Here is a 16,421-nt window from a genome sequence, read left to right as displayed (position 1 = left end):
AAGTTTGTGCAAAAATTATCCAATGTTGCAAATGTTGGGATAGTAGACAAATAAAGTTCCTGCTACAAACTAGGCCTATTATTTGCTCTTAATTTTTTTCGTATCCAAAATTTGCAAAAAATCTAAAACTTATGATCGAATACGAATTTTGATTTTATTCTCGCCTTTTTGTTAACAAAAAAAAAACACATAAAAAATGAATATTTTGATTTTCAAAGAGGACTACCGTACGCGCACGATTTTAATAACTACTGTTTTGAGACTCATGATTTAATTAAGATGGCCTTTTTTACATAACTTAATTATTCTTAAAAGAAACTTGTATTATTCTGTGTGATGTCACAACAATCACATTTATTTCTCATTGGCATTTCAAATTCAAATGATGTAACCTATACGCTTAAGGCGAGACGGAGGGGTGTTTGAGCTAGCGGTGTTTGTGCTCAATGATTGTGAAAAATATAGCCCATTGGCATACCAGGAAAGCTGCTGTTCAATACGGGAGACCCAAAGGCTCATTGTCATGGGTTATCCCCCCCCCCCCCCCAATGTGTATGTTTTTTCCTGGGAGGTGGAAATATCGAAAACTTTCGTTTTGGCCTGGGTCTATATAATTTGTCATTTTCTGTAAGATCAATGCAAGATATTACCCTACAGAAATAAACTGTATTATTTAAGCAAAATTACCAGAACTAGAAAAATATGGCGTGAAGGCTCCGATTCGCCTTAATTAAGTGATCGCAGTACATGTATTCTTATACATAATAAGAATTCGAGTCCAACTAATTTTAATTTCATTGTATATATTTCTATAAATAATTGCCAAATGCTATACAAACATTTCAGCTCTTTTTGATTGCCAATGAGGGAAAACCTGTTCAAAATATCACTTCTGTCAATGTTTCTTTCGGCTTTTCTAAACATGATTGTATCATATAGGCCTACCGGTAGTTCCTTTGTTTAAGAATAAAAGTTTTGTTTTATCATAATGTCTATAAACTAAAATCATGTGACAGTGTAATTTTTATGTTTCCCTCAGTTGTGATATATATACCATTTTTTCCAACGACACGTCATTACGATTTTCAATTCTAGACTTGGGCAATGTAGGCCCTAATACCAACGTACGCTAACAGCTTTAATCTCGATGATGTGAGTTTAAGAACTATGCAGCGAGACCGAGCCGAGCCGCCCCCGGTCTTCTTGAAGGACTAATTTTTATCTGTTTTAATTTACTTCACCTCTTTTAGTTTAATCTTAGTTTGATTGAGACATACGTGATGCGATCAAGCAAAATCAGTCGGAACTCGCAAATATTGATTTTGAGATATAGCCAAACATAGGAAATATTTTCTTTTGTTTTCTATTGTTTTGGAAACTATTATTGCTCATATCTTTGGAATTGGTTGTTCAATTGCAATGGGATTTTATGCAAAATACAGCTTTGCAAATGTTTATTACTATCCTATACGAAACTGAAAATGTAATATTTCCGAGTTCCGACTGATTTTGCTTGATCGCATCACATATTACGCAACATGCGCCTTTTTTGTCAAAATTATTTTGACCCAACGTTTATATTTCCTGCGTCCAGTGAAGGCGCGTCGTGCAAGACCGCGCTTACACAGCCGCACTTACACCAACGCGTAGAACGCGGATTTTGTACCGCTTTGGGATCGGAGCATGTTTCCGAATGAACATTATAATGAAAATTATAATGTGAAGTTGTGATTTTTAGTTTTATAATAACGGTAAGTGTTCACTTTAATTGTTTATTTATTTCATTATTTTGTTTAAAATAAAACAACATTTAAAAGTGTTGATATAGTTTGTTTCAAGATTGAACTATCACCTTATAAAAACGATATAAAGGCCTGTTATGAAATGAAAACAATGTTTTCCAAGCTCTGGATTTCCTTGTAAATTAGGAGAACGGGATACTTGTAAAAGTGTCGTTTTTACGGTAGAATATTGGCCGGGGGGGCACATCGAAAAATTTTGGTGGGTATGCTCCCCCGGAATTTTGAGGTGGTGGGTCTAGACTTAGGGAGCTGACGGCGTACCGATAAAAGTGGGTCTTTTGGAGCTGCGAACAAGTAAAATGGGGACTTTTGGAGCTGCGAACAGTCCAAATCAAGGGTCTTTCTTGGCTTTCTGGTTGAAAATCGCATGAAAAAAACCTTTCAGAGCTGAAATTATCAAAATCAAGGGTCTTTCGGAGCTCTATTTTGAAATGTGACAAAGGTAGGCCTTTAAGAAGTTTGAACTGTCAACGGAACTGCACTATAAGGAAAATATATGACAACTTTCGTCTGTAGGGCCTATAGCTTATCAAAATGACGAACAACACGTGTTCTGATGTAAGTTGCTGGGAGAGTTATTGGTATAAATAATAAAAGCTAATAAATCTACACGTATAATGTACGTTTTCCATGATCCGGATTGCCTTGCAAAATGAACGGTTCATATCATGCTCTTTAATTGACACCTTATGCAGAAGAACCACGCACCGTGGAATAGCCATTGCCTGGCCTAGGTGGGAGGGAATTGGAGAACGGGGAGGGGTGTAACGCGAATCTCGAGTTTATATCAATATTTTATAAGATTAGGCCTATGACGTTAAAAATCGTCGTAAGAGCAGCAGGAAAGTATGTAACCGATAGGCCTACGGTATTAAACCAGCATATTATTGTGAAGCGGGCCTCCGGCCAGGACCCTAATTAACTAGTAAAAAGGTTGTGGCTGCGTAGGTTTGAATAATGATAAGTAAAAGAGTCCAAGAGCAGAAATATTTGGTGTCAAACCACATTTGTATAGATTTATTTGAATTTTCGGTCATTTGACTTGACAAAGGTCTATGACCGAAAATTCGTGTTTAATTTTGCTACGCAAATAAATCTATACAAATGTGGTTTGACACCAAATATTTCTGCTCTTGGACTCTTTTACCCTAATTAACTATAGGCCTTTAGATTTTAAAAGAGGTTTTACTCAAAAGTTAAGCCCATTCCTTCATATCAATCATATTAAAATTGTGGGAATTAACCGGACTCCTATACTGTGACTGTTAATAATAATATATTATTATTATTATTTTGTCATCTTAATAATTTCAGACAACCGAAATCATGTAGATCAAATTCTAGTAATTCGTCCAGAAAATCATGAGTTTTTATCAATACTCGGAAGTAGTTGGTGGTTCCGAGGATTACGAATCAGAATGGGTGCAGCAACCAAACCAGCTGCAACAAGAAGCATCCGACGTTTCTCCATCAGCCTCTCCACATAACTACGTCGTCAGCGCGATGACAACCACCGTTGACTGGTTGAAAGTCACTGGAGTCAACGCGACTGCTAGCTGGGTGAATGTCACCGATGACAATGTCACTGATGTCATCAGTCACGTGAACGTCACAGGCGTCCCAATGCCACATGAAGGCGGCCACCGTTCTGCCTTTAATGCTACTCTTGCAATGATACTGATACCTGAATGCATCATACTGTTCCTGTTCGTAATGTGCGTCACTACCGTCGGTGTGATGAGATTGAAATGGAAGTAAGTTGCTACACTCGATCACTTTTACAGAAAACGAATCGCACCCATGACCAGTGCGCGAAAACCAATGCCATTTTGTAAATTCACTTATCTGCAAAAGCGGTCGAATGTAAATTCAGCTTTTTAAAAATAGGCACAAGTTCGTGGCAGAAAAAAAGATTTCGTAATTTTTTAGTCATTTCATTAACGAAAGCTGTATTATTGCAAATCCCGGTTTGCAAGCAATGTTTGCAATGTTGTGGTCTTTATTGGGGGGTCGAGACAGGTGCCTCCCAGCCCCATTTGACTGAGATAGGTCCAACCCCCTCTATAAAACAATTTCTTTATTTTGAAATATGCGACCCTCCCGAATATCAATTTCGAACCCCTAAGAAATATTTGGCAAACAACATGCAACCCTAATAAGAATGAGAAGGCCTAGTCGCGCTTCGGTTTTGTCTGAACTTCGTTTGGGGCATTTGTGGTAACGTTAAAAGACAGTTCCATCATATTGGGACACTGCTTGGTGGAATGAGTAATATTATTGCTTGAATCAATCTCGTCTCGACGCCTTTTTATTCACAATCTTTTACGTCTTCTTAATCGTGGTTTGCTTCAGTCATCAAAGGCAGTAAGAATTTGAGGGTTCAGAGTCAGAAAGCCTTAACTCCCAAGTGCGTATGCCGGGGGGGGGGAGGGTCACTCTCACACAAAAGTGCTACCCACCCGCGTCCGACCACCTCTGAAATGCACCCTTAATGGCGAATTTTTACATAACCAAATTGCACCCCTTAATGGCGAAACACATGCAAAATCCTACCCTAAATGGCGTAGCACATGCAAAAACCATACCTTAAAATGGCGTCAACTGAGAAATATCTAATTTATACCCTAAGTGGCGTAAACAGGAAAATGAGCTAATTTGATACCCAAGGTGTCTTTTTGATGTTGCAGACCTATAGATACTAAAGAAAACATGCACAATGGTGACAAGAATCAATTAAAAAGTAGTGATTTTTATCAAATTAGTGCAAACTCACTCAAACAATAATATTACTAACCCTAAACGTCTAAGGATTTGGCGATGCCTTCTGAAAAAGTACCCCTTTTTCAAAAAGACGTCGACGACGCTGTGTGGTGAAAAACATACCCTTTTAGTTGTTTTCTTGGACGAGGGTGCGTAGCAAGTCAAGTAGTGAGTGACCCCCGGGTGCGTATGGCTTTCTGGTTCTCAACCCTCGAATTGTATGATGTTTTTGAGATGTCTCGTAAGTTTTTGTTTTGTTTTCAGACGAGATGAGATGGCCAAGGATAACGCAATGAACACCGACGATTTAGCGTTCTACCAAACAGTTTATAAGATGACAAGAAAAGAGTGAGTGAGAAAGTTTAGTTTTCTTCTATAAGAGGTTTGTCTAAGGCCTGCAATTTATAGCAGCAAGTTTTGACATTAGACTTCGTGTATAGCTCCTATTGCATCCTATATATTGAGGTTATAATACTGGAAGTCCTTTGGAACCTAGAAACGGGATACATGTAGGCCAAATCACAGCCGTGGGTAATCTCGCTTCTCTTTTTGAATAGCTCTGACACTCTGATGTGTACAGGGTTGATTCTTGGGAACACCATCAGCTGTGACTTTTGATTTGATTTGTTCGGGTTTTGACAACCCTGGATAACCCAAGAAAGCCTCTATTGAAGCTTATTTCCATTGGGGTCCATTTGAACACCGGGACGGGTTGGGAACAGTCAGGGGGTGACCCTACTTTTCGAAACTGGCTGCGAATTGCATGTACAGGTGTGGCTCTCTGCACATGGGACCGACGGCTTAACGTCCCCTCCAAAGGACGGAGTACTTTCATGATTCATTTACCCAATTCTAAATGAACCATGGGGAGAGCGGAAGTCTGAATTTAATCTACAGAAGTTGCCAATTAATTTCAGCCTTTTTTTATCCCAGCAAATCGCCACCGCCGGGAATCGAACCCGGGACCTCATGCACTAAAGGCAAGTAGCCTACCCTAACCATTGCGCCACGCTCTCCCACTACCGAACCACGAGACGCTGAACACTATACATATGCACATGCTGAGCGGTGTCTCAATGGAAATACATCTTTCGGAGCATTTCGATTTTAAAGCTTTTTAAGTCGACAGAGGCCAAGTGACAGATGAGACAGGTGCCCGCAACCATAGCTATCTACTATGATGATGCACTAATTATTTTCCCCTTTATAGCTCGATGGATGTGTGTTCAACTCGGTTGCCTATGGAAATGCCATCATTCGGCTACTTCGACGCAGACAAACCTGACAAATACAAAAGCCTGGTGCCTGCATTGAAGACTGATCTCAATATCATCCCAGGGTGAGTCGCACTGGGATATTCCAGTTGAAATCCATATACAACCCCTAGATGGAAGACATGAACTTAATCTTATATACAGCACACAGAAAGTTTGAATGTCTAAATATGATGGGGTTACCTGAATGGTCGACTCCATTTGATGTTATACACCCCTGTGTGGGAGATGAAGATCATGTCTTCGACAAGGGTGTATGGATTACTGGAATAGCTTATTTCAGAAGAGAACACTGAACAGTAAATAATCGTTGATATTTTGGCATAATGTCGAATAGCGATTCGCCTGTTTCATGATAGGCATTAATTATCTTGAATTAGAGGACAGGGTATAGACCGTATAGGCCTATATAGAGAGACAGAGGGAAGAATATGGATTACGTAGGCCCTAACGGTCAAATTTACTTATCTTAGGAGCGACACCAGAAATATTTTTACATGGGCATTGGGGGGGAAAGTATGTTTTAGGGAAAGGGGGCAAAATTCTTAACAAAACGGTTCTATAAAAAATCAGAACCGTTAGGATTGGAACCAGCGCGCACTCACGATTACATGTCGTTTGAGTTCTATGTCTCACATTGACTGACGTCCTTCTAGGATACGGGCCATCCCCTCTCTTTATAAAATTCATTACGAATTAACCGATAATTATTTCACCCAGGGGCATGGCAAGAGCATCGGAGGCACATGGACAAAAAGGAAGTGCGGGGCCCTTTTAAAGTCTCCTGTATTAGCTCTACTCCTAACACACTTCATTGTCGCTCTTGCTACGCCCTTGATTCTACCCTATACTTGGGATAAACGTAGTCTAAGGCGATAGGCCTAAAACAATGTTGCCCCGGATGAGCCTGTTAACGTTCAAACCATTATTAAACTTGTGTTTTGCTACATTTATCTAGCTACATTGAGGTCCTTCGAGTCCAACTACGTCCACGACGATCATCTGTGCCGGAAAACCTCCGGGCAGTACGTTCCGCGCCGGACACCGTCTGCGCCACCGATTCCGATTACCCTTTTGGTCGCCAACTGCATATCACGACAAGCTCACCGGCCATCCTAGTAGGTTTATGGAATCGCTACCGTTCCGAAATATTCCGACACCAAAACGAAGTTGCTGACTTGTGTCCGATTCACGCCGAAATTCAATCGATGATATCGGGAAATAGTCGGCCCACGACTTCAGATGGCCGGACAAGCCCACCCGCTTATCGCGGAGAATCTGAAGGATTCGAGTTCTACCTTCAACATGTTCAAAGTTCCGCATCTACGATTCCGAGGAAAATTACGTGCCGTTTTTGTCGTGAACGAGCCATGAGAGCAATGACACCATTGACAACGCCAGGAACGAGTCCAAAATCACATCGCAAGTAAGTAAATACGATTTCAATTAGGCATGTCATGAACCGAGGCATCAGAACAGGGACTGTTGACAACACCGTCCCAAACTACATATGACGGCATCAGTTAGGCTATGTCCTTGGGTCGTGAACGGACCATGAGCATGACGAGAACAGTGACAATATTGATGACGCTAGAAACGACTCCAAAACCACATCGCAAGCATGTAATATGGTGGTATCAATATCAATAGGTCTATGTCCTTTGTCGTAAATAGGACATTAAAATTGGGACACCGTTGAAAAGGCCATGCAGGAACGAGTCCAAACCACATCGCAAGTAAGTCATAACATCAATTAGGATGTCACTTTGTCGTGAACGGGCGGCCATGCGAACACCGACACCGTTTTCGTTGACAATGTCAGGAACGAGTCCATCATACATCGCAAGTAATATGACATAAATTAGACCTGTGTCCTTTTGTCATGAACTGGCCATAAGATCGAGAACAAGGACACCGCTGACGACGCCAGGAACGAGTCTAACACCACGTCGCAAGTATAGGTAATATGACTGTATCAATATTTTCGAGAGAAGGCTGTGAGAACAGGGACAACGCCATACGAAGCCAAAACCACAAGTAATACGGCATTTCAACCATACGCAATACTGCTATTGCTATCAGCGTTAAATTCTCCACCATATCTCTTGTTCTTTTGATTGCAGAAGATCCCACACTTCAATATTTCAAAGCGGTTTGACCGCCATGGCCGATGAATGTGGCACTTTATCAACTCGCGCCTTGCACTCTCTGGGTCCAGTCAGGATAGAACACGTGCAAGACAAGACCAGTGAGACATCGCCGCTACTACAAGGACGCTCGTCTCCAAGTCATCACGATATCGAAGCCGCTATGTCGCTGGAAGAAATCGATACATCATCACGTGGAGAAGACAATCCTGCAAGCCGGAGATACAGCTGGAGGCCTTCAAGGCAGTACTTCTGAATGAATCAAGGTATGAGAGGGTTTAGCATGGTCGTCATGAGTTCAGACTCAAGAAAAATGCTCAGGCCAGGCCTGGGAGCCAGGCTAAACGGATTAAGACCCGTACGCACGATGGCATATATGGATAGAAAAGGATGAAACCACAGAATTAGAGAAGGAGAACCGGGACTCGACCGTCATCTTGATATAGCCATGGCGCAAAAAAATCGGGGTATTCGGTTTCCCTCGGAATGCGCTCGAGGCATTCGTTGTGATGCAAGCGCGAAATAGATGATGGGCGCATTTGAGATGACTTGATGCGAACGGCATATGCGAGTGCCAAGACGCTTCAGATGAGACGCAGAATTGTTTTCGTTCGTCTCAGCGCACCGTCGGCAAAGACCCGATACCCCCAATGTTCTCCCCATAGCTGACGACGCGAGGGTACATGGCGCGATGGCGGTATAGGGAGTCCCGGTTCTCCTTCTCTAATTGTGTGGATGAAACAGGACCGAAAATAAAGAACAATGAAGGCCATTCCCAACAAACTAATCATAAGAACAATTTCACCGTCAGCCTTCGGGTTAAGAGATCAGAAATTCTTAACCCAATCTCAACTGCCACAGAGGCTGTTGCTAACATGCTGCAAAGATTCGCCTCATGGCGCAAATGGGCTCCTTGATATTACTCATATAATTGGATTTTAGGCACAAAATAAAAGTGCCTTCCCGTAAAAATCTCACCAGCAAATAAAGGCACACACCCGTATTTCTTGTTAAAATTTTAAAGAAGCTGTCTATATTGTACGCGATATTTGCCTCTTTTGCCTATGTGCGCCATTAGGCGAATCTTTACGGTATTGGACATGTTGAAGATGCTCGGTGCACAGTATTTAAATTATCACAAGAATATTTTGTCCAACAGTTGAACTGTCGTGTATTAGGGCTAATAGCCGAAAAAAGGGGTTTATGCGGTTTGAAACGTTGAACCTGTTATGGTTCTAGTATCTCCATGGCCACACCTAGATCTGCGTTTCTGTGAGTTGTCATGATTTGCGCTTTACCTAATTCTTCTTGAGGGTGGAGTAGTGCAAATGTCAAGTGGAATGGAAATATTAAGACACTAATCATGTTACGATTTTATGCGACGCCTGGATTGTCTTTATTTTATTTTATTTTCAAATCTTGTTACCTGTTTTGATCTATGTCATTTCCATTTAACTTTGATCACAGTCATGACAGTGAGGCGTCTAATAGTGCTGGAACCATGACGCCAGTTTCATCCAGTTTTTCAGAAGCGGAAGAGATGTTGATTTCGATCCCTCCACAGAGTCTTCTATACAGCCAGCTTCCCACAACTCATCCAGTGAATCTCTGCATGGACGACGATCGGATCAGTTACTGAGTGCGCATTCCATCGGTCTGAGCAAAAGCGACCATGTCGCCGCCAGCATGAGACACAATGCTAATTCCGTACGCCGATTGGGTGCATCTTCTAGCGACGGTCGCTATAGTAGCGACCAACAGACAAGCGACTCTACAGTGGTTTCTTTGAAGAGCGAAAATTACGCCAACCTGTCCTCAAGTGGTCGTTTGGTACGGCATTCAGGGGCAGGTAGCTCAAATCCAGATGGGGACGTCGATCAGATATCTGGCATGTGTCAATCAATCGAAAGCACCGCGTTCAGCCCTTCTGATGAGCATGCGCATAGCAGACGCTCTTCTAGCAATACCAGTGGTAGAAAGTCACAGACGATGTGGATGTGTTTAGACCGCAAGTCAACAATGTCTGTCGATTCTGAAGAGTACATCAAGACGTCATCACCAAAGTCGAGTCAAAGTAAATCTATTGCACATGCAAAGTCAAACTCTGGAATCAAGATCAAGTGGTGTTTTAGGAAGTCAAAAAGCAGCACCAGTGAAGACCGACATGAGGATGGATTGAGGAGCCCTCCAGAACTCGCACCCAGTCCTCCCGAGTTACTAGACGATGTCAGACGCCCCTTGTTTCCCGCTGGAGAAGAGATTGGATCGTGTATACTTCTTCCGTCATATTACGGGTAGGTATGGCCACCGGTCCTGTGTGTCCCTGAAAGAAAGACTAAAGAAGGACGTCTGCATACACCTCCTTCCATCATATTACGTGGTAGGTAGGCCTATTGTCCTCTAGGTATACCTGAAAGAACGGTACCGGACGTTTTTGCATATTACGGGTAGGTACAGCCCTCCGGGTGTCCCAGAAAGAACGGTACTGGATGTCTTTGCATATGTTTCCTTCTGTCATGTTACGGGTAGGTTGGCTACAGCTCTCAGGTGTCCGTGTAAAAACTGTACCGGTCGTCTTTGCATAATACGTCTCCTGGTCTATACCTGGCCAAATTCAAAAGTATGCGGCTGGGATGGCTCGTCATCAACATGGTTGGGGTACTCATTACAAAATTGATCATGACGGGCAGGTGCCGCAAACATGGGTCACATTTCGGCCATTTGGTATATCAATGACAGACAGAGGTCCAACAGGCAAAGTCCCGTGTATACGATTAACAGATGATGCTGGATTTTGCATGCTAGTTATCGTCAGTTAATTATTAGTCTATGGTCTTGAGCTACCATGAATGTGATGAGCGTTTTCTATGCCAACATGATACACCTCTCAGTTGAAAACAAGTTATAGCGTTATGAGTTTGGCAGATTGCTGAATAGCGATTCGTCTCTTTGTTAACACATGAATTTTGTCGTGAACGAATTAGAGGACGGTAGAGAGCCATAGAGCAGCATATTAATTATTTTACATGAAAGGTGAGCCAAGGGAAAGAGTCAAATCATATCCTTAATGTGTTGAGCATGTTGAGGAAACCCGCAATTTTTATTTATTTATTTAATACATTTGGCAAAAAGCACAGGCAATACTCAAAAGTGCTCAAAGAGCATTAAATTAAAGGGTAGCACTACATACAAAGCGAACAAAAAATAAACTGAAAAGCATAATATAATTGGAGTGCTTTAACTGCAGGCTTGAAAGCGGACAAGGTGGGACAACAGACATTTTCCGGTAGCTCATTCCATAACATAGGACCTAGGTAGAAGAAACTTCTTTGACAAAGTGTGAGGCGGCTGAAAGGTGGGTAGAGAGCTCGGGAATTGTTACATCTTGAGTTGGAATGTGAATGAGGTGTGAATACATTAGGAGTCGCGACGGACCTCAAGGGAGGGGAGGTTAGTTTGGGAGAGGAGGCTGTTATGATCCAGGTCCCAAGATTGTAATATGACCCGTCAGGAAAACCTCTGAAAAGATTCCAGGCGGTTGGTTTGGGTTTTGGTGAGTGGGTGCCAGGTTGATCTGCTGTACTCAAGAGCTGGACGGACCAGAGAAGTGAAGGTGTGGAAGTTCCCGTGTATCATGCCAATCATCCGACGAGCCTTCTTACAAAGGACATCAATGTGGATGTTCCAATTTAAATTACTAGAAATGTGAATGCCAAGGAGGAGGATGTCTGTCCCTCTATCAATAGGTTGGTTATTAAGTTGTAAAAGAAGGTCCGGGTAGGGATTAATTTTGGTGGAGATGACCATGGTTTTCTTAGCATTGGCTAGATTGCAAGAAAACCAAACGGAGATTTTGGTAATGTCCTCTTGAAAATCGACTAAGTCATGATGGTTGCTGATTGGCTTGTACAAAGTCGTGTCATCCGCATATAGAACTAATTTGCTACCTGCAGAAAATGGGATGAGAGATATGTTGTTGATAAAAGGCAGGGATGTAAGTGGGGTAATGATCCACTTCCTGAAAATCACGCGAGCCGAAGGCGATCAGCCAAGCCGAAGGCGAGACGTGCAACAGGGGTCCATGGGGATCCCTGGCAGGGGTCACCCCCTCCCAAAATTTTTTGTTGCTCTTTTATGAAAAATTATCATCATCTAATTCCGGAAATGTAAAAAAAAAAATATATATATAAAAAAATAAAAAAAAAATAATAATAATAATAATAATAATAATAATAATAACAAAAAATTTTTTTTTTTACATTTCCGGAATTTTTTTTTTTGGCCCCATTTCCGGAATTCCGGAAGTCTTACACCCCTGGTGAACCCCAGAAACAACGGGAACAAGACGAGAGGAACACCCATTGACAGCAACACACTGAGCAACGTTTGAGGATTTCAAATCACAACTTTGTGTTCAATTTGTGTCTTATAAAATCACCAATATTTCTTTCCCATTTCCCCAATGTGTTGGGGATTTCTATTTCTGTTTTCCTCAACATATTGAGGATATTATTGGACGCTTTGCCTAAAGAGGGCAGCATATAGGATTAGTTACCCAGACAAACGAGCACTAGACAAATGACAATTTTGAATATATCTGCACTACAAGCAATTACAATCCAGATCTTTCTATAGAATTACAATCCAAGTCTTTATCCCTGTTCTTTGACATGGTTCAATACAGAGGTACCCCGTGACATACTAGTGTCGTGCGATATATTCAAAAATTGTTTCCACCTATTGTTATGGTAATTAATCCTGCTACATTATCACTTCTACGGCCAATAGGGTTAGTTCACCGTTGTGTCCAGGATCTGTTCCAGTGTTCCTGCGGGGGACTCAGAGGGGCTTTCAGAGTTATGCGGGAGGCTTGATGGCTAAAATCGCCAAAAAACAGGTTATTTTACAGGATTTTTAACAAAGTGCACCCCCTGGACACGCCACTGTAGTTAACAGTGCAGTGCCTGATTGATCGATCTCTGTCAAGAGAATTCATGCGTAACATAGAGACAAATCGCTATTCAGCATTCTGCAAACTCAAAATACATAACAGGTTCATTACAATTCTCGCTATTCACAATAAGGGCGGCGCCAGCGGTTTGCGATGTAATCGTGATATATCATAGGAAAAGGTCGACACAGTCGCGAGTCAATAGAGAAAAATTACCATGCTATTTTAGGAAATCACAATATTTTTAAGATTTGTCAATATAACGGTATTAGTATCGATTCGCGAGAAAAATTAATTTGCATTTTGACAACTCACATTATTGTTTAATAATGGTATTATTGCGCGGACTTGATGTCGACCTTTTCGCGTGATACATCACGATTACATTGCAAACCGCTGGCGGCGCCCTTATTGTGAATAGCGAGAATTACTTTGTACCGTCTCTTTTCCTGCAGGACGACTGATTCAGACAGCACTGACAGCGAAGATGAACTCACTTGATTACACAGACGGGTTTAGTGAAGACGAATAGTTCCAAAAATTAAATTTCAAAATTAAACATTTTCATGACCATATTTCAGCATGACAAATGCATAAATGAGTACAAACAAGCAGCTCGAGATAACTCTTCATATTTTGAGAAAATACCTCAAAACTTGCTGGGCTTTTTATGTTGAAGCCTGCGGTCAGTACGCACAACATTACAGAACTGTATACACCAAACCATGAGAAGAACACCAATAAATATACAACTAAACAAGCACTTGTTTCTGTCTTATTGTTTAATATTTTCTTACCGAGAGCTTATCAAGATATTTTTCTAAGTACAATATAATTCCATATTAAGCTATTCCTGTTGAAATCCATACACCCTATGGAAGACATGACCTTAATCTCCCACACAGGGAGTGTCATGTCTGTCTCCCACAGGGGGTAATTATTTCAACTGGAACAGCCCATTAAGCTCCCTGTTAACTATAATTCTCTTTGAAAAAGCAATTCAAAGACAGTAATCCTCAACCTTTTCAAAAGTACATCCCCAAAATCAAATCTTCAGTTAGCCCATCTTGTTTGTTTTACAATTAGTGTTTGTATTAAATTCCCTAAGGCCAAAAAAAAAAAAAGGTTTGTCTGAAAGCTCGCGCGCGCATTTGTAAAAATCGTGAGATTTGGAAAAAAAATGCGGAATTTTTTTTTTATTTCAAATTTTTTTTTTTTTTTTTTTAGTTTTTCCAGAAAAATTCGGCGAAAATCAGATTTTTTTTTCTCCAAATACCATGAAAAAGTCGGGAATAAAAAAAAATAAATAAAAAAAAATTGCATTTCGCATTTGTTTTCAAACCACTCGTGAGCTTTGAGACAAACCTTTTCTTTTTTTTCCTAATGTATTACATAGGGAATACCTACTTACTATGTGTGCAGTTGTACAAAATATAAAAAAGTCTATGAAAGAAAATCACAGCTTTTACGATGATTTGAGCAAGATGTGAAAAATGCGCTATTGCAGTTAAAATCCATACACCCCCTGTGGAAGACATGACCTTAATCTCCTTCCACATAGGGAGTGTGAATTTCAAATGGGGTTACCTAAATGGGGGACTCCATTTGAAATCTACACCCCATGTGTGGGAGACTAATGTCATGTCTTCCATACAGAGTGTGTGGATTTCAACAGGAATAGTCAAATTTCCCAACAGGAGATGTTGTTTTCAACATTTTCATCTGTTCCAGTGGCCTGTTCATTCCGAAAATTACTTTGTTCCAAGAATAACAGAAACCCTACTTAGAAATGACAAGCTGTTGTTTATTGAAATAAACACTTGTTGGAATATCTTACTCTACAAGGAATGTGCTTCACTAACATTTACCCCATTTACCTAATTTCCATTTTAGAAAGCAGATTTATGATTGGTACACACCTTAAGCAAGGTGCTGTAACAGGAACACATGATAAATTTATCACAACTTTACGATGAGTAAATTATGTTACGATGCGTTAAAAGTTGAGTGAACCACACCCCTGATCTGAACATAAATAGCAAATGATCGATTAGTATCTCTAATGTATGGTAATGTTTTTTCTTATAATGATAAATTCTATATTAATATAACACTAGGCAAGATGAATTGATTGGAGTGTTTTTAATTTATGACATCAAAATATCTTGAATTTGAAGCTAAGCTAATATTATATAAGAGCATTTCTCAAATTTATTGTCATTTGCAAGGATCAAACCTGATTTACAACAAAAAAAATTAATGAGAATCAACCGATTCTCAAAAGGGAATCAACCGATTCTCAAAAGGGACTCAACCGATTCTCAAAAGGGAATCAAACGATTCTCGATGCATTCCCAACTTGCACCCCTATATTTATTTCAAATCCTCACACCTTAAATATCCTACTGTCTACCTAACCAACCAAATTGGTTTTAGTAACAAAATCAGAAAGACAGAAGTTTCATTAGATTTGTTATTGGGCGACTCCTTCCGCATTAATGCACGCTTCTGAGACACAGATCAATGTAGACTACTTGTGCGGGTAGATGATGTCGCGCCATGAGCGCCCTCTACGCACACGACATGACGCCATGTGCACCCTACACACATTTGTTCTGTAAACGCACTCCCTACGCTATCATTTCCCAGATCCGGATCCAAGTGGCGTGTAGACAGCTGCTTTTATTGATACGGATCACATGAGTACACACTGATGCGGATTGATACGGATCACACGGATGCCTATCTCACAATGGGTTATTCCAGTTGAAATCCATACACCCTCTGTGGAAGACATGACCTTAATCTCCCACATAGGGAGTGGGAATTTTAGATAGGCATACCTCATGAACGGGTGACTCCATTTGAAATCTACACCTCCAGTGTGAGAGACTAAGGTCATGTCTTTTATAGCAGGTCTATGGATTTCAACTGGAATAGCCCAATAAATATCTACTGGAGACATGCCCCAACTTACTGTTGTGTAAATTTACTTCAGCATGCATCAGTATTCTGAACTCTTCATTTGCTGAACATATAAAATGTTCTCCATTTCTACATCATGTTTGACAAGAAGGCACTTCTTACACATGAACCACCTGTTCAAATGGAAATCCTCTTTGAAATGGACTATTCCAGTTGAAATACATACTCCCATATGGAAGACATGACCTTAATCTCCCACACAGGGGGTGTAGATTTCAAATAGAGTCACTGATTCAAGTAACCCCATTTGATATTCACACTCCCTGTGTGGCAAATTAAGGGGGTGTATGGATTCCTCCCGGAACAACCCACTTTATAGGATGCGACAGCAGGTGTGATGAGCCCAATTGCAACGACTCATTTTGGAACATTTCACAAGCTATCATAAAATTGTTTTCATTATTTTGTGGGCAAAATGGTTGTTGCTGTTATTAAAGTGGGCTAAAAAATTGCAATGTTTCACAACCATCTAAATTTTTGCCGATTCTGGCTCATAGTGTAA

The 16,421-nt window shown here is 40.8% G+C and overlaps 2 protein-coding genes across 2 annotated transcripts in view; both read left to right on the top strand.

The window, feature by feature from the left end:
- LOC140168450 (uncharacterized) overlaps positions 1-16,421 on the top strand; it is a 62,756-nt gene that overhangs the window by 7,590 nt on the left and 38,745 nt on the right. The window lies entirely within an intron of this gene.
- The window catches only part of LOC140168731 (uncharacterized), an 84,887-nt gene continuing 76,688 nt past the window's right edge, over positions 8,223-16,421 (top strand). Inside the window, exon 1 of the mRNA XM_072192141.1 lies at positions 8,223-8,249. The gene's annotated coding sequence lies outside the window, so the exon portion shown is untranslated. The remainder of the gene's footprint in view (positions 8,250-16,421) is intronic.

This window comes from Amphiura filiformis, chromosome 13 (assembly GCF_039555335.1).
Source record: "Amphiura filiformis chromosome 13, Afil_fr2py, whole genome shotgun sequence".
Taxonomy (NCBI): domain Eukaryota; kingdom Metazoa; phylum Echinodermata; class Ophiuroidea; order Amphilepidida; family Amphiuridae; genus Amphiura; species Amphiura filiformis.
Note: the sequence above shows the minus strand (reverse complement) of the source record. Positions and strands in the feature narration are given on the sequence as shown.